The following is a 25,972-nucleotide window of genomic DNA, read 5'->3' on the forward strand; positions in this document are numbered from 1 at the left end:
TTAAAATTATGTGTTTTGAAACAAAATTTTGTGTATAGATTGTTCCTTTAGCATTTTTTAAAAATAAAATCATATTTTTATTTTTTATTGCTACTTAGCAAAATTCAGATATTAAGATATAGAATTTTCTAAATTTATATTGAAACAACACATTTATGAAGATATTTATTTTTGGTTGTGAGCCTAGCCTTTAAAAGCTGAGCCAGCTCTCCAGTGCAAAACTCATTGTCTGTCATGTAAATGTTAGTTTTTCCATGACACTTGTAATACTTTTCTGTCATATTTTTAATTTTGATATTATCCAATAATATTGTAATTTTCCTCTACTTTAAGAAAGCCTCATAATGACATTCAAATTCTAGATTTTCCCTATGAGTATAAATATACACGGGATGTACACCTCATAAAGAAACATATAATATTCATGAACAGTTAACCCCAGAATTTTATGGAATAAAACTTTTGAAAAGCACATTCAACAGGAAAGCCTGTAATGTGCTTATTCTATTATGCAGTCTTAAATCAATAAACTTCATTTTCATGACATGTCATCACTCAAGTTCCTCAAGAAATATGTTTTTTATGTAACTTATTACTTTGTTGAAATACAAAAAATAAAAAGTAAAAAAATTGCTGGGATTCACAAGGGATAGCAGACCTAGGTATGACCATCCTAAGAATGGATACCTACATAAAATGGATGATTTTCATATGTTTTCCTATGATTTTCACCTTAACCTAAATGAAAACTGCAGCAATTCAAAATTTCTAACTGATAAAAATTAAAGTATATGACATAGATCTTCCAGTGGATAATGAAACTGGTACATGATTGAATAATACTCAGCTAGTAATAACAAAGAAAATTTCGGGATCTAAGATGGCAGCGAGCAGTATGGACTGTGTTTGGAAGCTCCAGTGAACAATTCAGGGAATTGTACAGATTTCTGAGCCAGGAACAGCAAGGTCCCCACACCACAGCAGCAGGAGTGCTTCACAGTTCGGAGGGACCAGGGTGCGGAGGACCTGCATGCCCCTGCACATGAGAGGGGCGAGGATTTTCTCAGATAGGAGCAGCAGCGGCAGAGGCAGCAGCAGCACCAGCAGCACCAGCGGCACCAGCAGCACCAGCATCAGCAGAGGCGGTGGATGAGGTTTGCAGCTCAGAGCCTTCCAGTGGAGGCAATTGGTGTGGTGGCCGGTGGGAGTTGCTGCAGGAGAGGGGACTCTGGGCAGGATTTGGGTCGCATGGTGTCTTGAGACCCAAACTGGACTCTGCGGACAGTTCAGCCCCAGAGTCCTGGGTTCAGCTCAGTGCACAGTGCCGTGGAGACGCTGGCTCAGCTCAGCAAGTAATTCTGCCCAAGGCACTAGCTCAGCGCAGCCACAGCTCCCCTGCTGTGACACAGGCTGGGCAGAGCACTCAGTTCCACCCTAGGCAACAGCTCAGCTCAACGGCAGCTCCCCTGCTGTGACACAGGCTGGGCAGAGGGCTAAGTTACACCAGAGGCGCTAGCTCAGCGCAGCCGCAATTTGCCTGCTGTGACACAGGCTGGGCGTTGAGCTCAGTTTCCACCCAAGGCTCAGCTCAGCAAGCAGTTCTGCCCAAGACACTAGCCCAGCTCAGCGGGCAGTTCTGGGGCGCTGACGCAGGCTGAGGTCAGCACGCAGATTTGGCCCAGAGGCCTTAGCTGGACTTGCCAGGCATTTTGGGCCCAGAGACTCTAGCTGAGCTGTGCACACAGGCTCAGCGGCCCTAAGACTCTGGGTGGACTATCCATGCAGTTTAGGTCTGGAGTCCTGGGCTGAACTCAGCGCGCAGTGTGAGTCCAGAGTTCCTGGCTGAGCTCGGTGCACAATTCTGCCCCGGAACCTCGGTGGAGCTCAGCGTGCAGTTTGGGGCCAGAGTCCCTAACTGTGCTTGGCAGACAGGTTGGGCCCAGAGATTCTAGCTGAGCTTTTGGCATAGTCCCGGCTCTAAGACTCTGGTTGGACACAGTGTGAAGTTTGAAGCCAGAATTCCTGGCTGAGCTTGGTGGACGGTTCAGGCCCTGAGTCAACAACTAACCACAGCAAGCACTTTGGGCCAAAAGCCCCTAGCTGAGCTTGGTGCAAAGTCCCAGCCCAAAAAGTCTGGCTGGACCCTGTCTGCATTTTGGGCCCAGAATCCCTAGCTGAGCTCGGCAGACGGTTCAGGCCCTGAGAATCTAGCTGAGGTCAGTGCATGGTTCGGGCCCAGTGTCCCTGGCTGGACTTGGCAGGGGACCCAGAAGGCTGTGGATACCTTGGCCTGACCCAACGCTCATTCAGAGACCCAGAACAATTGCAGGACCCACAGCACAGGGGAGCTGAGGATCACTGGCTGTGAGAGTCCAAAACGACAGGGCTAACCTCCTGCCATCCACACCAGTGAAGCATCAGAGCTTCCAGCCTAGGGAAATCATGAGAAAACAAGTGAATCTATCATCAGACTCCCTCTATCCAAATCTGGAAGCTACCCAACAAAAACAAAGATGGCAAGATGTCTAAAGGACAGCATAAAAGCATACGCAAAAAACATCAAAACAACATGGCATCTCCAGTTTCCAGCTACCTCAAAGAAAACAACCCAGAGAACTCAAATACAACGGATATACAAGAAAATGACCTCAATTCCTTAGTAATGAGGATGATAATGGAGGAAAAAATAAAATTCGTAATCAAATGCAGGAAGATGCAGACAAACAGGTGAGAGACATAAAAGAAGCACATAGAGTGGAACTGGAAATTTTTCAGGAAAATGCGAACAACCAGATGAAAGAAATAAATAAAACGCTTCAAGCTCTGAAGATCTATAAAGAGGCAATGGAAGAAACTCAGGAATATACAAACAATCAGATGAAAGAAATAAAAAAATCAGTTGAAGATCTTTAGATGAAAATAGATTCAGTGATAAACACACAGATAGAAGAAAAACAAGAATGTGAGAACTCAGAGAAGAAGGCAAGCAACACAGAGGTGAGCTTTTCTAACAGAATCCAAAAGATGGAAGAACGAATCTTAGGTCTAGAAGATACAATCACAGATCTTGAAGCAACCATTAAAGAAAATGCCAAATCTGGAAAACTCCTGACACAAAACATCCAAGAAATTAAGGACACCAGGAAAAGAAGAAATCTGAGGATAATAGAGATCGAAGAAAGAGAAGATATCAGACTCCAAGGCCCAGAAACTATTCTCAAAGAAATCATAGAGGAAAATTTCCCAAATCTAAAGAAAGAGGTGCCTATAAACATGCAAGAGGCCTACAGAACACCAAATAGATTTGACCAGAAAAGAAAAACTGCCCGTCACATAATAATCAAAACACAAAACATACAGAACAAAGAAAAAATATTAAAAGCTGCAAGGGAAAAGGGCCAAATAACATTTAATGGCAAACCAATCAGAATTACACCTGACTTCTCAGCAAAGACCATAAGGGCCAGAAGGGCCTGGACAGAGATCCTGCAAACTCTAAGAGACCACAGATGCCAGGCCAGACTACTTTACCCAGAAAAACTATCAATAACCATTGATGGAGAAAACAAAATATTCCATAACAAAAACAAATTCAAACAGTACCTATCCACAAATCAAGCTTTACAGAAGGTACAAGAAGGAAAACTCCATCCCAAAGGATCAACCTACAACCAAAACTACTCAGGAAATAGATAACTATCCCATGGCAAAAACACAACTACACAAACGCTCAACTGGAAACAACATCCAAATTAAGACTCTTAACAGTCACTGGTCATTAATATCTCTCAACATCAATGGTCTCAATTCTCCAATAAAAAGACACAGACTAACTGAATGGGTGCATAAACAAGATCCAACATTATTCTGCATTCAAGAAACACATGTCAGCCACAAGGATAGGCATTACCTCAGGGTAAAAGGTTGGAAAAAAAATCCAAGCAAATGGTCACAAGAAGCAAGCAGGCGTAGCCATTTTAATATTGAACAAAATAGACTTTCAACCAAAATTAATCAAAAGGGATGAAGAAGGACACTTCATACTCATCAAAGGTAAAGTCACCCAAGATGACATCACAATTCTGAACATCTATGCTCCCAATACAAGGGCAACCACATTTGTAAAAGATCTGCTAAAAAAGCCTAAAACACACATCGATCCCCACACAATAATAGTGGGTGACTTCAACACCCCACTCTCACTAAAGGATAGGTCATTGAAACAGAAACTATGCCGAGAAATAATATCATTAACCAATGCCATGGGTCAAATGGATCTAACAGATATCTATAGAACCTTTCACCCAAACAAGAAAGAATATACCTTCTTCTCTGCACCCATGGAACCTTCTCCAAAACTGATCACATCGTAGGTCACAAAGCAAGCCTGAATAGATACAAGAGGATTGAAATAATACCTTGTATCCTATCAGATCACCATGGTCTTAGGCTGCAATTCAACAACAACAGAAATAACAAAAAGCCTACACGTACGTGGAAACTAAATAACTCTCTGCTAAATGCCACCTGGGTCAGGGAAGAAGTAAAGAAAGAAATCAAGGCGTTTTTGAAATTTAATGAAAATGAAGGAACAACATACCCAAATATGTGGGATACATTGAAAGCAGTGCTAAGAGGAAAATATATAGCACTAAGTTCCTTTAAAAAGATATTGGAAACATCGCACATTAGCATCTTAACGACACAACTGGAAGCCCCAGAAAAAAAAGAAGCAAAAACACTCAAAAGGAGTAGACCTCTGGAAATAATCAAATTCAGGGCTGAAAGTAACAAATTAGAACTAAGAAAACAGTCCAAAGAATCAACAAAACCAAGAGCTGGTTCTTTGAGAAAATCAACAAGATAGACAGACCGTTAGTCAAACTAACTAAAAGGCAGAGAGACAGTATTGAAATCAACAAAATCAGAAATGAAAAGGGAGACATAACAACAGACACTGAAGAAATTCAAAGAATCATAAGATCCTACTTTGAAGACATATACGCCACAAAATTTGAAAATCTAAGGGAAATGGATGATTTTCTTGATCAATTTCACTTGCCAAAGTTGAGTGAAGAACAGATAAACAAGCTGAATAGTCCCATTTCCCCTACAGAAATAGAAGCAATCATTGATAGTCTCCCAACCAAAAAAAGGCCAGGGCCAGATGGTTTCAGGGCAGACTTCTACCAGACCTTCAAGGGCGAGCTAATACTGATACTCTTCAAGCTACTCCAAAAGATAGAAATGGATAGACCATTACCAAATTCATTTTATGAGGCCATAGCCACATTGATACCTAAACCTCACAAAGACTCAACAAAGAAAGAGAATTTCAGAACAATTTCTCTTATAAACATCGATGCAAAAATACTAAATAAAATACTGGCAGAACGAATACAGGAACACATCAAAGATATCATTCATCATGACCAAGTAGGCTTCATTCCAGGCATGCAGGGATGGCTTAATATATAGAAATCCATCAATGTAATCCACCATCTAAACAAACTGAAAAAAAAAAAAAAACCCAAATGATCATCTCTTTAGATGCAGAGAAAGCATTTGATAAAATCCAACACCCATTCATGTTCAAAGTTTTAGAGAGATCGGGGATACAAGGCACTTTCCTCAAAGTAATAAAGGCTATATACAGCAAGCCAAGAGCCAAAATCAAAGTAAATGGTGAGATACTCAAGGAAATTCCTTTAAAATCGGGAACAAGGCAAGGCTGCCCACTCTTTCCATATCTCTTCAATATAGTACTCGAAGTACTATCCAGAAGAATAAGACAACAAAAGGAGATTAACGGCATCAAATTGGGAAAGGAGGAAGTCAAATTATCCCTATTTGCAGATGATATGATAGTGTACATAAGTGACCCTCAAAATTCCACCAGAGAACTCCTACAGCTGATAAACACCTTCAGCAAATTAGCTGGATACAAAATTAACTAAAAAAAGTCTGTAGCCTTTCTATACACAAATAACAAGCTTGCAGAGGAAGAAATTAGGAAAACCACACCCTTTACATTAGCCACAAGCAATATAAAACATTTAGGAGTTACTCTAACTAAGCAAGTGAAGGACTCGTTTAAAAAAATTTCAAAACTCTGAAGAAAGAGATTGAAGAGGACATGAGAAGATGGAATGATCTTCCTTGCTCATGGATCTGGAGAATTAACATAGTAAAAATGGCCACCAAAAGCAATCAACAGATTCAATGCAATCCCTATCAAAATACCTACACAATTTTTTAAAGACATTGAAAGTTCAATTCTGAACTTCATATGGAAAAAGAAAAAACCCAGAATACTAAAACAATCTTGTACAATAAAAGGTGCTCCGGAGGAATCTCCATACATGATCTCAAACTGTACTATAAAGCAATTGTAATTAAAAACAGCATGGTACTGGCACAGCAACAGGCTGGTTGATCAGTGGAATCAAATCGAAGACCCAGATATGAATCCACACACATATGGTCAATTGATTTTTGATGAAAAAGCCAAATCCATTCAATGGAAAGAGGATAGCATCTTCAACAAATGGTGCTGGTCTAACTGGAGGTCTATGTGTAAAAAAATGCAACTGGACCCATATTTTTCACCTTGCACAAAACTCAAATCCAAGTGGATTAAAGACTTCAACATAAAACCAGAGACACTAAGCCACTTAGAAGAAAAATTGGGGAGGAGCCTGGGACATATTTGCACAGGAGACAACTTCCTGAACATAACACCAACAGCTCAGACCTTAATGTCAACAATTAATAAATGGGACCTCATGAGGCTGAGAAGCTTCTGTAAGGCAGGAGACACTGTCAAGGGAACAAAGCGACAGCCTACAGACTGGGAAAAGATCTTCACCAACCCTACATCTGACAATGGTCTAATATCCAAAATATATAAAGAACCCAAGAAATTAAACACCACCAAATCAAATAACCCAATTGAGAAATGGGGCTTTGAACTAAACAGAGAATTCTCAACAGAGGAGTATCAAATGGCTGAGAAACACTTAAAGAAATGCTCAACCTCCTTAGTCATCAGGGAAATGCAAATCAAAACAACTCTGAGATTCCATCTTACACTCATCAGAATGGCTAAGATCAAAAATTCAAGCGACACCACATGCTGGCGAGGATGTGGGGAGAGAGGAACACTCCTTCATTGCTGGTGGGAATGCAAACTAGTACAGCCACTTTGGAAATCTATCTGGTGCTATCTCAGAAAACTGGAAATAGGGCTTCCTCAAGACCCAGCTATTCCACTCCTTGGAATATACCCAGAAGATGCTCCAGTACACAAGAAGAAATTTTGCTCAAAAATGTTCATAGCAGCCTTATTCATAATAGCCAGAAAATGGAAACAGCCTACATGTCCATCAGTAGAAGAATAGATAAAGAAACTGTGGTACATATACACTATGGAATACTACCCAGCTATTAAAAACAAGGAATTCCTGAAATTTGTGGTAAATGGATTGAGCTAGAAATGATCCTAATGAGTGAGTTAACCCAGAAGCAGAAAGACTCAAGTGGTATATACTCACTTATATCTGCATCCTAGCTGAAGGGGCATATCCCACGAAAGCCTTCACTTACCAGGAAACTGGGACAGAGGGGAGGACATCCTATTGGGACTCTAGATGAGAGAAGCATGGGAGAATAGCAAAGTAGAAGGATCCAGAGGGTCCTAGAAACCTACAAGTAGAACATTATGATAGGCAGATTTGGTCCCAGGGGTCCCGCTCAAACTAAAGCACCAGCCACGGACAATGCAGGCGGTAAACTTTAAACCCCTACCCAGATCTAGCCAATGGTCAGAACATTCTCCACACTTGAGTGGAGAGTGGGATATGACTTTCTCACATACTCTGGTGCATCACATTTGATCATGTCCCCTGGAGGGGGAGACCTGGTGGCACTCAGAGGAAGGACAGCAGGTTACCAAGAAGAGACTTGATACCCTATGAGCATATACAGGGGGAGGTAATCCCCCTCAGGAACAGTCATAGGGGAGGGGAATAAGGGAAAAATGGGAGGGAAGGAATAATGGGAGGATACAAAGGATGGGATAACCCTTGAGATGTAACAAGAATAAATTAATAAAAAAATATTAAAAAAAAAAAGAAAGAAAATTTCATGCAAATAGAAGGAACTAGAAACAATCATTCTGAGTGAGGTAACTCAGACCAGAAAGTCATGCCTGGTATATACTCACTTACAAGTGGATATTAGCCCAACATAATGTCCTCTGTGAGACTCTACCCAGAAGGGGAATGGGACAGATGCTGGGTCTCTTTGCTGAACTCTGGCTGGGGTACTGGAAGAATGGGAGGATGAAAGTACTCAAAGGGTTTATGAGGCCCACAAAGAAACCATCAAATCCAGCTAATCTGGACCCAGGAGGGGCCTACAAAAACTATTGCACCAAGGAAGGACAATGCCTACAGTAAACTTGGACCCCGTGTTCATATATAGCCAATGGAGAGTTCATTCTCCATGGTTGTGAGGAGAGTGGGGACTTCCTTAGACATGAGCTCTGGTACCCCCAATTTGATCACTTCTTCTTGGTGCCCAGCAGGCACATAGAGGGAGAGGATTCAGGCTATCCAGATGAGACCTGATAGCCTGAGGTGATACAGTGGAGGTAGAGGTCACCTTCTGTCAGAGGTCTAGAAGAGGGGAATAGGGCAGAAGAGGAAGAGAGAGAGTACAACCTGGAAGATACAATCAAGGGGATAGCAATTGGGGTGTAATCTGAATAAATTATAATAAATTAAAAAAATTTAAAGACATAGTTCTTCCTTACAAGAGAAATAAACTAATATCTATATCCACTTACATTAGATAGGAGGACAGATGTTATTTTAGTAGGTAGATAGATGATAAATTGGATACACAGATGATAGATAGATAAATAGATAGATGATGGATGCACAGACAGACAGATGATTGAAAGATGATAGAGGGATAGTACATGAGATATAGAGAGATGATAGATAAATGATAGAGAGATAGTTGATAAATAGGAAGATTAGGAATGATGATAAAGGTGACAGATAGATGATAAATAGAAAGATAGATAGATAGATAGATAGATAGATAGATAGATAGATAGTCATAGGTAGTAATTTTGTGATTCGAACTTTCATTAGATATCACCTTTAAAAAAAAGTTCAAATACAGTAACACGATACTGAGATCCAGCAGAATTGCATTTCTCTTGGTCTCTATTACTGAAGACAAAGAAAATATTTCCAAAGAATCCTGCTAGGAGTGTATAAATTGAATTTATTCATGAAAAATAGCAGGTAAATGTAGATTGATGGCCACTATAGGGAATGACTGACCTTTACCGTCAAAATAAATCATGATCAGATGAGTCAAAGAAGATTCAAAATAAAGAGTTTCTGTGTGGCAGAAGAGGCACCACAAATAAATCTCAATCATGATCATGGGGTTTTGGTAAATATAATGTACAATAAAGTTTCCTGTAATAAAAAAAGGCATATTTTTAGGAGGTGAATGTGGTGCTAATTTTAAAGCAGTATGGATGAATATTTGTGTCTTTGGAGAGCAAATAGAAAACTACCTAATAACAGTGGTTTAAGACTAGTCTTCTATGATCAAAACACTTGTAAGTAATGGGAGCAGGTAAAAAATTTAGTATAATAGGAAAAAATTAGAAACAATTTTAAAAGAAAGAAAAATTTTATTGAAAGCAATTAAAGTTGTCTATATTTAATGTAGATACATAGTAAACAATGCATAATCTTATTATTGGATAAAATATTACTTTCTTCTTTGACAAGAAACATTTTAAAGTTTTAGTTATTCTTTATATGACTTAAATATTTAATTATGAATATAAGTGTTGACAGTATTTAAAAGGGGATTAAAAATGAATGTGCATGTTCCATGAAAAACAGGAATTTTGATACCTCAAGAATAAATTTAAAAAAATTTTTTAATGAAGTCTAAAAATAATAATGTTATAGAAAATATCTTCTTTATCTTATTCTTGTTAGGCAATCTTGAAGCATGTATATTCCAAATTCGGTGCAATCTGAAAAAATTAACTGATTTTTTGTTGTTGTTGTTCTTGTAAAAAAAAAAAAAAAACAGTGTAAACGCTATACAGTTTTAGAAGATTTCTGTTTCCAAGCATAGCTTAATGTAGCATCTGATGAAAATTTTAGTAAGAGTGAAGAAATAAATTTTTCTCTGTAAAGTAAAAATTTAAAAATTAGCATGACTAGATCTGGGTAGGGGTTTAAAGTTTACCGCCTGTATTGTCCTTGGCTGGTGCCTTAGTTTGAGCGGGACCCCTGGGCCCAAATCTGCCTATCATAATGTTCTACTTGTAGGTTTCTAGGACCCTCTGGATCCTTCTACTTTGCTATTCTCCCATGCTTCTCTCATTTAGAGTCCCAACTAGCCAATGGTCAGAACATTCTCCACAGTTGAGTGGAGAGTGGGATATGACTTTCTCATGTAATCTGGTGCCTCACATTTGACCATGTCCCCTGGAGGGGGAGACCTGGTGGCTCTCAGAGGAAGGACAGCAGGTTGCCAAGAAGAGACTTGATACCCTATGAGCATATACAGGGGGAGGAAATCCCCCTCAGGAACAGTCATAGGGGAGGGGAATAATGGGAAAATGGGAGGGAGGGAAGAATGGGAGGATACAAAGGATGGGATAACCGTTGAGATGTAACAAGAATAAATTAATAAAAAATAAAAATTAAAAAATTAAAAAAATAAAAATTAGCATGAATTAGAAGTACAGCATGTCAGCTAAAAACTTGTATCTCTACAATTACATGTGAACTCATTACATATCATGACGTACTTGGATCTATTCAACATAATTCCTTTAAAATTTATTTATTTATTTATTTATTTATTTATTTATTTTTTTATTTAATCAATTTACAGCCTGATCCTAGCTCCCTCCTACCTCTCCTCCCAATCCCACCTTCATGTCCCTGTGCACCCATTACCTCTCTCCTTTTTCTTAGAGAAAGAAAGGCCCCTAAGGTGTACCAACCCACCCTAGTACCTCAAAACACAACAGGACTAAAGGTATTCTCTCTTATTGAGGCCTGAGAAGGCAGCCCAAATAAAGGAATTGGATCTTAAGTAGGCAACAAAGTCAGAGACAGGTCCTACTCCCATTTTTAGGTGACCCACTTGATGACGAAGCTGCACACTTGTTTCATAGGTATAGGGGGGTTCTAGGTATAGCCCATGCAAGTACTTTGGTTGGTGACTACATCTCTATGGGACTCATGGGTCAAGTTAGTTTATTTTTTAGGTCTTCTTTTTGGTGTTCTTGAAGCTTTTGGCTCCTCAATCCTTCCATTCTTCCACAAAACTCCCAGAGCTTGGCTTTGAAGGAAAATTTTCACTCTAAAAAGAAAAATTTTAAAAATCTGCATTGGACAGAATACATTATCCACTATCCCCTGGAGGCCTTTGGGATTCCTGAGCAGCTTTGGGCATGCATTTCTCTCCACCCACTCTTCATTAGCCTGGCCCATCCAGGACGCTGAGAGCAAACCAGCAGAGGTGAGTTGGATGATGACCCAAACCCACCTACCTAGGTCCACGATACCTAGGATGCCTGTGTGGCACCAGAGCAGCTTTTTGCTTGGAGCTCTCTTTGACTGCTCTCAAACAGCCTGGCTCACCTGGAACATAGTAATGACCCCATTGGAAGGACTTCCAGGGCTGCTAATACTAGAGACAACCAAATGTCTAGAGACCAGAACAAAGACACAAGCAACTAAAATCAGAGGCATAAGACAGCACTGGAAACCAGTGTTCCTACCACAACAAGGCCTGCAGTTACAGGTTTTCCCTAAAGTTCAGGAAGAAGATTTTAGAAAACGAAAGATGCATCGAAGGAATAAAATAAATCTCTCAAAGAAATACATGAAAATACATCCAACAGATGAAGGAATTGAATCAGTCTTATAAAGAATTACAGGAAGATACAATCAAATTGGAGAAAGAAATGAAAGAAATGGGTAAAATTACTAACAACCTAATAATGAAATTAGAAGCAACAAAGAAAACACAATCTGAGGCAATCTTAGAGTTGAAAGACCTAGGGAAGAAGATAGGAACCGTAGACATAAGCAACACCAACATAACATAAGAGATGGAAGAGAGAGTCTCCACTGTAGAAGATACATCAGTCAAACAAAATGTTAATACTAAAAAGTTCCTGACACAAACCATCAAGAAATCTGGGACACTACAAAAAGACCTATCCTAAGAATTATAGGAAGAGAAGAAGAAGAAGACTCCAAGCTCCTTGGCACAGAAAATATTTTCAGCAAAATCAGAGAAGAAAACTTCCCAAACCAAAGAAAGAGATGCTTTTTATTTATACAAGAAGCCTACAGAACTCCAAATTGAAAAATCTTCCTGCCACATAATAATCAGAACTTTAAATTTATAAAACAAAGAAAGAATATTAACATCTGCAAGAGAAAAAGACCAAGTCACATACAAAGGCAAACCTATCAGAATTACACCTGATTTCTCAGCAGATACTATGAAATACAGAAAGTCCTGGGCAAATGTAATGTAGACACTAAGAGACCACAGATACCAACCCAGCAAAACTTTCATTTACCATAGGTGGAGGAAACAAGATATTCTATGATAAAGCCAACTTTAAACAGTAGATACTAGAAGGAAAACTCCAACCCACTAAAGCTAACTTTACTCGGGAAAACAAAGGAAACACATAACTCCACATCTGAAATAGTAAAAGAGTAAACACACATACACTCTACCACCACCACCATTAACAAACAAAAAAACAAATGAAAAACAACAATAAAAAACAAAAGAACAGGAACTAACAACCTCTGATAATTAAAGCTCTCAACATCAATGGCCTCAACTCCCCAAGAAAGATACAGTATAACAGAATGGATGCAGAATCAGGACCCATCATTCTGCTGCATAGAAAAAATACACCTTAGCAATAAAGATACACATTATCTCAGAGTAAAGGGCTGGAAAATAATATTCCAAGTGAATAGACCGAAGAAGCAAGCTGAAGTAGCTATTCTAGTATCTAGTAAAATAGACTTTCAGTCAAATCTAATCCAAAGAGATGTGGAAGATTACTTCATATCCATCAAAGCAAAAATACACCAAGATGACATCTCAGTCCTGAATGTCTATGCCCAAATGCAAGATCACTCGCATTATTGAAAGAAAGATTACTAAGCTTAAATCACACATTGGACACCACACATTAATAGTGGGAGATTTCAATACCCCACTCTCACCAATGGACAGATCACTGAGAAATAAACTAAATGGGTAAATTATGAAACTAAAAGACATCAGCCATGATTGTGATGGAATATATATAAAAACACTACCATGTGTGGTCAAGAGAACTGCAACATTTCATTGTTAATTTTATTATCCATAAAGAAAGTATATACTACACAATATTTAGATATTAACTGTGCAATGGTGAGCCAGAGATAGTTTTTTGCTTAAAATACAGAAGAGTTGTCTTTAGACAGAGCCTAAAGCCAGATTAAGCCTTGTACATCCCAGTGAGGTCCCTCTGTCTCTTTGTGTCCTTTCTCCTTTATAACTTAGTCCTTGCTGGACAGTGGCATTTATTTAGTTTTTACTCATTTCTTGTCACCCACCATATTGTAAGTTCCCATCTGGTACCAGGCCTTGTCTGGATGCATTGGACTATGGAGGAAGAAATACTAAATTAAGTTCAGAGATCTGATTGTTGTCTGGGATTGCATTGACAGTTGTAATTATCATGTGGTGCATACTTTGTTAATTAAGTTGATGTACAGAGAACAGAATCATTAGGAGATGAAACTAAATTTATGATTGCTAAAGGAGCTAAATGTGGGTGGGTATAAAAGTAAATTTCATCCTATTTGGACTCTAAATGAGAGAAGCATGGGAGAATAGCAAAGTAGAAGGATCCAGAGGGTCCTAGAAACCTACAAGTAGAACATTATGATAGGCAGATTTGGGCCCAGGGGTCCCGCCCAAACTAAGGCACCAGCCAAGGACAATACAGGTGGTAAATTTTAAACCCCTACCCAGATCTAGCCAATGAGCAGAACATTCTCCACAGTTGAGTGGAGAGTGGGATATGACTTTCTCACGTACTCTGGTGCCTCACATTTGACCATGTCCCCTGGAGGGGGAGACCTGGTGGCCCTCAGAGGAAGGTCAGCAGGTTACCAAGAAGAGACCTGATACCCTATGAGCATATACAGGGGGAGGTAATCTCCCTCAGGCACAGTCATAGGGGAGGGGAGTAAGGGGAAAATGGGAGGGAGGGAAGAATGGAAGGATACAAGGGATGGGATAAACATTGAGATGTAACCATTAATTTATTAATAAAAAAAAAATAAAAAAAGTAAATTTTAAGTTTTACATTAGCTTAGGTATTACTTAGTCTTACGAAGGGAAAAATAAGGAAATAGTCAAAGAGAGATGCAGTTATATAAAGAAAGCTCAACCTTTTTTAAGCAAGTGGTTGCATAAAACCTGAGAGAATGGGCCATATGTTTATTTTTTTGTTGTTGTTCCTGGAAGGAAATATGATGCCAACACCACTGAGGCGTGAGCATTCAATTTTTTTGTTGTTTTTGAGAAATAGTCTTTGTGCTTATATATTATTGTGGAATGTTTAATATTGTTGGCATATGTCAACCTCCCAGATCCCAATAATGACATGGAGACTCTTATTTTTATTACAGCTCAGGCCTTAGCTTAGGCTATTTCTCAACTAGTTCATATAGCTTATATAACTTAATTAAACCAGTATTTGCCATGTGGCCTGTTACCTCTCCCCAGGCCCGGTATTTGGGACTTCCTCTGTGTCTGTCTGGCAAATCTCCTGTGCTTGATTTTCTTATTCCAGAGTTCCTATCTCTACTCGAAAATCCTGCCTTTCCTCTCTTGCCTCTCAGCTCTTTATGTTATTTTATTTCTTATTGATTTTTGAATATATTAATTTGCTCTCTTTACATCCTGTTTGTAGTCCCCTCCCTCCTCTCCTCCCACTCCTATACTCCTGCTTTCTTCCCACACCTGATTCCATGTTCTATAGACAAGAGGAATTCCACGCCAGCTCATCAAGTTAGATCAGGACTGAGTTCGTCCTCTTCCCCTGTGGCCTAATGAGGCATAGTGCCTGCTTCTCTTACTAGGGGACCCACATGAAGCCTGAGCTTCTCATTGGTTATATCTGTGTGTGGGGTGTGGTGAGCTAGGTCCATTCCATGCATAGTCTCTAGTTGGTGCTTCAGTCTCCACAAGCCCCTTTGGTCCCTGTTTAGTTGGCTCAGTTGATATTCTTGTAGAGCTCCAGTCTCCTCCAAGTCCTTCTATCCTTCACGCACTTTTCCACAAGACTCTTTACGATCTGCCCAATGTTTGACTGTGATCTCATCATCTGTTTTATACTGCTGCGGAGAAGAGGTTCTCAGAGGACAGCTCTGTTAGACTCCTGTCTCTGATCATAGTGTCCAGGGTTGGCTCTCTCCATGGCTTGGGTCTCTGTTGGACCCCATATTGGTTGGATACTGTCTCAATCTCTGCTCTGTCTTTATTGGTGCACATCTTATAGGCATGATAAATTTTGTGTCAAAGTTTTTTCTGGGTGGGTTGATGTTTTCCTCCCTCCACTAAGAGCCCTATCTAGTTAGAGGGTGCTCTCTTCCATCTCTATAAACCCTGCTACTAGGAGTCTCAGCTAATGACCCCCTCATATCTTCCCAGAAGTCTACCCTCTCTTAGGTCTCCAGTTCTTCACAGAGATGCCTCTGCCCATGGTTTCTTCTCCCTGCAGGTTCTCTGTCCTCAGGCAACTGCTCTTCCTCAGCCTGATCTCCACCCCAATTTATTTCTGTGCTCCCTTTCCTACCCTGTTCCTTTTCTTCAACCATTTCTTCAGTCTATTCTATTTCCCCTTCTGAGTGAGATTTATTCATCCTCTCATGGGAACTGCTTGGGATTTATTTTCTTTTGGTCTGTAAATTTTAGTATGTTTATACTGTACTACATGACTAAAATATCACATGCATACCATATGTGTCTTTCTGGATCTGAGTTACCTGACTCAGGATGATCTTTTCTAGTTCTATCCAATTGCCTGCAAATTTCATGATTTCCTTGTGCTCAGTAGCTGAGTAGTATTCCATTATGCAAATGTACCACTGTTTTCTTATCAATTATTTGATTGAGGGACACCTAGGTCATTTCCAGTTTCTGGCTATTATGAATAAAGCTGCTGTGTTAAACCAATCAGAAGGTGAGGCAACAAATAAAAATAACAATACCAATGTCCCAAAAGTCAGCATTTGAATAATACAAAGAAAACCTTTACCCAGTTCACAAAAAGATTATCCTAACAACACGTGTACATACTTAAACAATAGAAAAATCCATGGAGAATAATTGAATGAAGATAAAATGCCTTGAATGTGCTCGTGCTAGTAAATAATTTTCCTTAGATCTAAACTCTCAGTGTATGAATTTTCAAGTTTTTAGTAATTTTTTTCATAGAATATTCTCTGTTCATGATTCCTCCTAACCTACCCAACTCCACATACTTTTTCTTCTTTAGAAAACAAAGAGAACAAATAAATCATAATAAAAATGAAAATAAAACCAACATTTATTAAGACACAACCTGGAAACCACAATATACAAACAAAATGATTGAAAAAAAAGAGAGAAGGAGCACCCTTTTTCCTTTTCTTTTCTGTTGGCCATCTACTACTGGGCTTGAGGCTTACACATAATTGTGGTTAATTTACACAATGAAACTTCACTGGAGAAAACTAATTTTACCTTTTTAAGTAGTTGACAATTGGCAATAATTTTTATATAGTCAATTCCATCTCTCTGCTCTGGGACTCCATCTGGCATGGCTCTGTGCAGGCTAGATGTATGTTGCTACGTTCTCTATGAATTCATGTGTGCATCAGTTCTGTTTTCTCTACAAAGAAATTTTTTTTGGAGGCAACCATCCACTCAGGCTCCTAAAGTCTTTCCTCCTATTTTTCTATATAATTTCCAGGGCCTTGAACAGAGAGATCTGATGAAGATGTCCCTTTGAGGACTGGGTGTTACAAAATAGCTCACTCTTTATACATTGTCCAGTTGTAGGTTTTTGTATAAGTTTCCATTTGCTGAAGGAGAAAGTTTCTTTAATGATGGTTGAGTGGTATAGCTGAGTGTTCATAGGAGTAATTTTATCATTATTCTCCTTTAGCCGAACTTCTAGAACCATGGACCATCCAGTCTCTCACTCCTAGTCATTCGACCCTCAGTCATAGACAGTCTTTGAAGAGTAGATCTTAAATATATCAGATGATGGTTGCGTATATTCCCACTGCATTTTGCTACACTTCCACCAGCCTGTCATGCATGCTAGTCACTTTTGTAGATCTCAGGTTTTGTGGATTGGTGTGTGATTACCTTTCTCTTCTGATAGGATGCAGCTTGGCTTCTTCATGTTTAACTAAAATTGTTATTTATGTCTTCAAAAATATGGCTTTACCATCATTTTGTGGAGAGCAACCAATAGGCATGACAATAGCCAGATATGTGTGAGGTTCCTTTGATCAACAACGGAACTAGATATCACCCATTCCTGGCACCGGAGGTTTCACTTGGTGGCTATAGATGTCTGGTATCAATGCATTTTTTTTTTTTTACAACTCTATTAATTTAAAGAATGAAGGTTGCTATATTCACAGGCAAGACAGTCTGGTTAACTTAATCCTAAAAGACATTTATGTTGATTGTCAGCATAAACCTTCTAAAAAGCTTTAGTCTTTGTGGCTAAGTTCATTGTCTGACACATTTTTTTTTTTTTTTTTTTTTTTTGTGAGTTCCCATGAACCTGTGAACAGGTCCTGACTTCCAAATGCACTTAGAATTTCCCTTGGCTCCATTTGGCCAATCTACTTATCTTGTTGCTAGTTCGGTGAGCTGGCACGAGCTCTGCACCCCGGGATGTTTACTCTGGCTTATTTCACTCTGATCTTCTAATGTCTGTTGTTTAGCAATAAAGTCCCAGTTGGGGTTTCCAACCAACTGCAATTTGCATTTAGGTTTACAGTCTGTGTTTTGCAATCTAGGTTCCTTCTTTTCTGACTACATGAAGATATTTGCTCCTAGGCACACCTGAACCTGAAATGAACTGAAAATATTTTACAGTTTTTCAATATGTCAAGCAGCAGACGAAAAAATATATACCAATTTCAGTGCTCTGAACAGCTGTTGCCATGAGGTGATAGTGCTAAAGAACTCTAAAATAGAACCAGGCAAATACTATCTCTATAAGGATTCTACTATATTTTGGAGAGCTCCAGCTGGAAACGTAATTGTAATTTAAACAGAGCATACAGAAACAGCCTTTGTGGTGCTACTCTTCATACCTTTATTGAATTGGATAATTTAATCAATAAGTTACAATGCTCTCTCAAGTAAAACTATAAAATTCTAGGAGAAGATCAATTTGACATCTGTTTCCTGGCTTCTCTGCCTTCCTGTATTACTTTTTCCAGGACTTTATATCAATCACATATTGATGTGCTGGCGAACTACTTCTTATGCTTTGACCCTATCCTACAGGAGAGTTCAACAATAAATTATTCAAGGTTATTGCTACGTCAAACAACACACACCACATGCACACAGACACAAAACCTCTATATACATATAGGGAAATACGAAGTGCATTTGTAAAGTATTTTTACAAAGCACATTATATGATTTAAGTTTGTGATGAAGAAAATTTTAAGAAAAATTACTTTCTAATGGATAGTCTGTTGTTACTAAGAGAAAGCAAATCAAAGAGTAAGTACTTTGCAAACTTATTTCCTTTTAACATGCCATGTAACAGTTCTCTTTCTAGAACTATCCTACACACCTGGCATTGGTTGAGTTTATTCAACCTCTCCTCTCCTCAATCTCCCTGCCTCTACACCTGCTCAAACCCTTCCATACCAGTATTCTTGTTTCAATTTGATATATGTCACTAGTAGACAACACTGTGACGATCAGTGAAGTGAGTAATGGACTATCACAAATCATCTAAGAAGAATATTGTTAAATTCTGTTATACTATATTGGGGATGATCCTGTTGTGCCTAGTCTCAGACTGGATTAAGGGTACTCTAGTTTTTGCCTATTCACAAAAGCGTCTTCTCTGATTTGGAGGTTGAGTTTGACAGGAGAACTGAAGACAAGGCTATCAATAAATGGCCAGTCCTTGGATGTGGGAGCAATTCTTTTTCTCTTTCTTGAATATCTCAAAGCATGTTAAGGAAGAAACTTATGAGAAAATGGTCAGAAATTTTGAAATGTCCTCATGTAGAGACTTATCCTTTGACTCACTTATTATCTGGTCAGAGAGAATTGGAAACTATGGGAAATTTTCCTATTTATCTTTTTCATTATTGGAGAATTTCATATGCATACGTGTTTTGGTCAAATCAATAGCCATTCTCCTCTTCTACAATTCTTTCCTCATCTCTCTTAATTTCATTCAGTCTTTAATACCCTTAGCATGGCTTATCCATGTAGGGTTCAGGACCATCTACTTGAGTATGAATAATCCTTCAAAGTTTTAAATTTTTAATTATGCAGGTTTTCACATTGTTGCAGATTTATTACAAGACATTTTATTTCTGAAGTTATTGTGAATTGATATTTTCCCCTGATTTCTTTCTTGTATGTTTGCTGCTTCTTTATAGGAAGGCTGCCAGTAGGTTTTTCTTGTTGTTAATTTTATATCTTGCCGCATTGCTGGAAAATGTTTTCACATGTAACAATTTTCTAATGGATTCTTTAGTGTGTTTTATGCAAATAACCATATTAGCTACAAATTAGATATTTGTGTCCTTCCTTTCATATTTCTATCTACTTTATTTCCTCATTTAGTCTTATGGCTTTAGTTAATATATCAAATATTATATTGAACAGAAAGGAACACAATGCCCATTTTTGTCATGCTCCTGATTTTTTTGAAAATTCATATGGTTTTCTCTATTTGGTATAGAGTTAAATATGACTTTGTTACAATTATTTTTTAACAAATTCATTTATTTAATCACTTTACATCATGGTCATAGGCCCCACCCACCACTCCTGGTTCCACTCTCCATCCCTCTTCCCCTTGCCCCCTTCCTCTATTCCTCAGAAAGAGAAATCTTCACTATCCACCCATCCTAACTCATCAGGTCACATCAGCACTGAGCACATCATTTTCTCCTGTGCTCTGTATTGGCAGCCCCACCAGGAGTGAGGAGATCAAAGGAACATTAGTAAGTCCATGTCAGGCACAGCATCTACTTTCCTTACTAGGGGAACCATATGAAGCTTGAGATACCCATATGCCACAACTGTGTAAGGGGCTAGATCTAGTCTATGCATGAACCTTGTTTTTTAATAGATGAGTAGTATTCCATTATGTAAATGTACCACAATTTATTTATCCCTCCTTCAACTGAGTGGCATCTTGGTTGTTTCCAGATTCTGGCTTTTACAAATAAAGGTGCTATGAACATAGGTGAGCTAGTGTTCTTGAGGTACAGTGGAACATGTTTTGGTATATGTCTGGAGTGGTATAGCTGGGTCTTGAGGTGGCTCTAGCTCAATTTTCTGACAAGAACTTCAAGTCTCTGAAAAACAATTGAAGATATCAGAAGATGGAAAGATGTTCCAATCTCATGGATCATTAAGATTAACATAGTAAAAATGGTCATCTTTCCAATAGTAATCTACAGATTCAATACAATGTCCATCAAAATTTCAACACAATACTTTCTTTCAAAAGATTTTATTTTGTTGGCTTATACATTTATATTATTACACATAAATAAAAAAGTACATATAGCAAGAAGAACCATGAAACAACTAGGAATTATATGTGTGCTACATTCGTGTTGCTTTGGCTAATTGTATTTGGCAACCTTGTAGAAAACATCTTTCCTATCTTGGTAATTCTAAAATTCTGAATGAGAATCAATATTCATCACATCTCATCTCTGCCAAATTAAAGCATCTATCTAGACCTAAAAACATCTTAGCCCCTAAATAGCTAAGCTTAATTCTTAGACTAAACTAACTGGTCCCCAACTCCATCAGAAATTGAGAAGGAATGAAACTTAGTTACCTGAATGAACCAGAAGCTCAGAATAGCAGCTTCCAAAATGAGAAAAAAAAAATGACAGAGACAGTTTACTGCCTGAAGAGTCACAAAAAACAAAACAAAACAAAACAAAACAAAACAAAAACCTTTTATAACACTAGAGGAGAGTCTTCAGCCTTCTGGCCCAATATATCTGATAGTCATATTTGGGAGGCAGGAAATATTGAGGACTTGTGTATCCTGTCTTGCCAGAGTTTGGCCACCAACTCTGCCTATATCCAACCTTGCCCATTTTTAGGCAGAATTTTGACTGTGGAAGAAATGGGAACATTTTGCCCAGTGGCTTGTTTGTCACATTTGAAGCCATCTCAATAAAGAGCTTCTTTGATGCTCATCATCTGCTTGAGGTAGGCTGGGTGTTGCCAGGAGTTAACCTGTCTTATTGTCAACACAATTATTTACAGACTTTGAAAGAATAATTCTAAACTTACACACACACACACACACACACACACACACACACACACACACACACACATCTATATAATCTTATAGAATAAAAGAACTTTTAGAGGAATCTCCATCCCTGACTTCAAGCTATACTACAGAGCAATAGTAGTGAATACTGCATGGAACTGGTATAGAAATAGACTGATCAATGGATTCAAATTGAAGACCCAGAAATAAAACCACACTCATAAGGACACTTGATTAACAAAGGGAGAAAATCATACAATGGAAAAAAGATAGCATCATCAACAAATGGTTGTTCTAACTGGATGTCTACATGTAGAAAAATACAAATGGACCCATATGTATCCATCTGCACAAAACTCAAGTCCAAGTGGGATCAAAGACCTCAACATAAATCTAAATACACTAAATCTACTAAAAAAGAAAGTGGGAAAGATCCTTGAACTCATTAATACAGGAGAAAACTTCAAGAACAGAACATCAGTATCTCAAGATCTGAGATCAACAATTGATAATGGGACCTTCTAAAACTGAAAAACTTCTGGAAATCAAAGGACCCTATTAATAGAAAGAAACAACAGTCTACATATAAGGAAAAAATATTCACCAATCCTACATCTGATAAAGGGCTAATATACAAAGTATATAAACAACTCAAGTAAAAAAAACACCAACAAAAAATCCAATATAAAAATAGGGTACATCTTTTCAGGAAATTGTCTCCTGTTCCAATGAGCTCAAGGCTTTTCCCAACTTTTTCTAACAGATTCAGTTTGTCTGGTTTTACATTGATATCGTTAATCCATTTGGGCTTCAGTTTTGTCCAGAGTGATAGATATGGATCTATTTTTATTTTTCTACATGTAGCCATCCAGTTAGACCAGAACTGTTTGATGAAGATACTATCAATTTTCCATTGTATGGATTTGGCTTCTTTGTCAAAAATCAAGTGTCCACCTGTATGTGGTTTTATTTCTGGGTCTTCAATTTTATTCCATTGATCAATCAGCCGTTTTCTATACCAGTACTATGCTGTTTTTATTACTGTAGCTCTATAGTATAGCTTGAGATCCAGGATTGATATTCCTCCAGAAGATCTTTTATTGTACAGGATCATATTAGCTATTCTGGGTTTTCTGTTTTTCCATGCGAAGCTGAGAATTGATCTTTTAAGGTCAGTAAAGAATTGTGTGGCTATTTTGGTGGGGATTGCATTAAATCTGTGGATTCCTTTTAGATAGATCACCATTTTTACTATGCTGATTCTCCTGATCCATGAACATGGGAGACCTTTCCATCTTTTGAAATCTTAAGATTCTTTCTTCAGAGATTTGAAGTTTTTTCTTCTTCATACATATCTTTTGCTCCCTTAGTTAGAGTTACACCAATATACTCTATATTATTTGTGGCTATTGTGAAGAGTGTTGTTACCTAACTTCTTCCTGAGCCTCTTTGTCGCTTGTACAAGAGAGCTACTGATTTCTTTTTAGGTGATTTTGTATCCAGCCACTTTGCTGAAGGTGTTTATCAGCTGTAGGAGTTCCTTGATAGAATTTTTGGAGTGACTTATCTAAACTATCATCATCTGCAACTAGTGATAGTTTAACTTCTTTTTTTTCTGATTTGTATCCCCTTGATCTCCTTTAGTTGTCTTATTGCTCTAGCTAGGACTTCAAGCTAAGCAGACAATTCTCAAAAGAGGATCTCTAATGGCCAAAAAGCACTTAAAGAAATGCTCAACGTTCTTAGGGAAATGCTAAACAAATTTTCTTTATTTTGTTGCAATGTGTCCTCTGCATTCCTGGATAATTTTTAGGACTCTTCTTATGAAGACATGCTAGATTTTTATCAAAAACTGTTTCTGAATCTATTGAGATGGCTATGTGCTTTCTGACCCCATGAGTTTACTTATATCGTGGATTTTTATTTATTGATTTATATATCTCAGACCATTTCTAGATCCATGGGGTGGAGATGACTTGATCATGTTATATTTTTGATAGTTTTTTAAATTAATATTTTGATATGTTCTTGATTTTCAATTATTCTACTGTGGAATTTTTCACCTCTGTACATTGCCCAATAATTCTCTCCTGTGAATTTTTTAAAGCTATGTTATCAAGTTAATCTTGGCATCGTAAAAAGAATTTATAACTCTTCTTTCCTCTTATACTTTATAAACTAATTTGAACATTATTGATATTTCTTACTGGAAGACCTGGTAGAATCCTATCCTGAATACATCCAGCATTGTTTGTTTTTGGTTTTTTAAGCATAGGAATTTTTAAGTACTGCTTCTCTATCATTGCTTATTATGGGTCTACTAAAATTGTTTACTTCATCTATATATAACTTTGGTAGGTCATATGGATCTAGATATTAATTCATTTTTTTTAGATATTATGTTTGAGGGCATATAAATTTTTTTTATGAATTTATTCTTGTTACATCTCAATGTTTATAACATCCTTTGTATCCTCCCATTCCCCACCCCCCATTTTCCCATTATTCCCCTCCCCTATGACTGTTCCTGAGGGGGATTACCTCCCCCTATATATTCTCATAGGGTATCAAGTCTCTTCTTGGCTACCTGCTGTCCTTCCTCTGAGTGCCACCAGGTCTCCCCCTCCAGGGGACATGGTCAAATGTGAGGCACCAGAGTACATGAGAAAGTCATATCACACTCTCCACTCAACTGTGGAGAATATTCTGACCATTGGCTAGATCTGGGAAGGGGTTTAAAGTTTACCTCCTGTATTGTCCTTGGTTGGTGCCTTAGTTTGAGCGGGACCCCTGGGCCCAAATCTGCCTATCATATTGTTCTACTTGTAGATTTCTAGGACCCTCTGTATCCTTTTATTTTGCTATTCTCCCATGCGTCTCTCAATTTAGAGTCCCAATAGGATGGCTTCCCCTCTGTCCCAGTTTCCTGGTAAGTGAAGGCTTTCGTGGGACATGTTCCTTGGGCTAGTATGCAGATATAAGTGAGTATATACCATTTGATTCTTTCTGCTTCTGGGTTAACTCACTCATTATGATCATTTCTAGCACAATCCATTTATCCACAAATTTCGGGAATTTCTTGTTTTTAATAGCTGAGTAGTATTCCATAGTGTATATGTACCACAGTTTCTTTATCCACTCTTCTACTGAGGGACACTTAGGCTGTTTCCATGTTCTGGCTATTATGAATAAGGCTGCTATGAACATGGTTGAGCAAATTTTCTTGTTGTGTGCTGGAGCATCTTCTGGGCTGGTCCGAAGGTAGTGACTTATCACAATTGATTGTTCACAGTCAGTTACAGATTGAGGGCATATAAAATTTTAAAGCACTGTTATAATATTTTCAGAGTTTTCTCAGTGTTTCTCTTAATGTCTTCATTATTATTTCTTTATGTTTGTTTTTTCTTTAATTGGAATCTTCTCCCTATTTCCCTTGCTTGACATGGATAAAAGTTTGTCAATAAATCAATCTTTTCAAGAAACCAATTTCTTATTTATTTCTTTTTTAGGTTTAAAAATTTCTATTTCACACATTTCAGTCTTTATTTATTTATTTATTTATTTGTTTGTTTATTTAGCTTTTTAAAAAAAATAGTCTTTTTCTGATAATAATATCCATCTTACGGATTCATCTTCCTCTGCAAGTCCAAGTTCATATGCATTTCCCATCTTATCCAGATCTATACTTTTTTTCTCTTCTTAGAAAACAAATGGCATCTTAGGTGCAACAAATAGACATGATTCTATAGAAAGATAAGGTAAAATAATAGATTAAATCTTTAAAAACCTCATAAATATACAGAATATGGCACTTAAATATTTTTTATTATTTTAAAGATTCATTGGCAATAAAACAGGTTAACCCCTGGCAACACCCAGCCTACCTGAAAGAGGATGATGAACATCAAAGAACCTCCTTATGGTGATGGATTCAAATGTGGTAAGCCACCCACTGGGCAAAATGTCCTCCTTTCCACCATAGACAGAATAATGCCTTAAATAGGGGAAGCTTGAATGCAGGCATAGTCAGCAGGTAATCTCTGCCAAGACAGGGTAAGCAAGTCCTCAATTTTTCCTGGCTCCCAAATTTGTCTGTCAGATATATTAGGCCAGAAGGCTGAAGAGGATGCTTCAACATTATAGAAAGTTTTGGGTGACTGCTCAGGTTGTAAACTGTCTCTGTCAACTTCTCATTTGGAAGCTGCTAAACTGTACCACCTGTATACTCAGGTTTTAATTTCATTCCTTCTCAAGTCTCTGTTGGGGTTGAAGACCTGATAGTTTTGTTTAACAATTAAGCTTAGT

This window comes from Acomys russatus, chromosome 12, assembly GCF_903995435.1.
Source record: "Acomys russatus chromosome 12, mAcoRus1.1, whole genome shotgun sequence".
Taxonomy (NCBI): domain Eukaryota; kingdom Metazoa; phylum Chordata; class Mammalia; order Rodentia; family Muridae; genus Acomys; species Acomys russatus.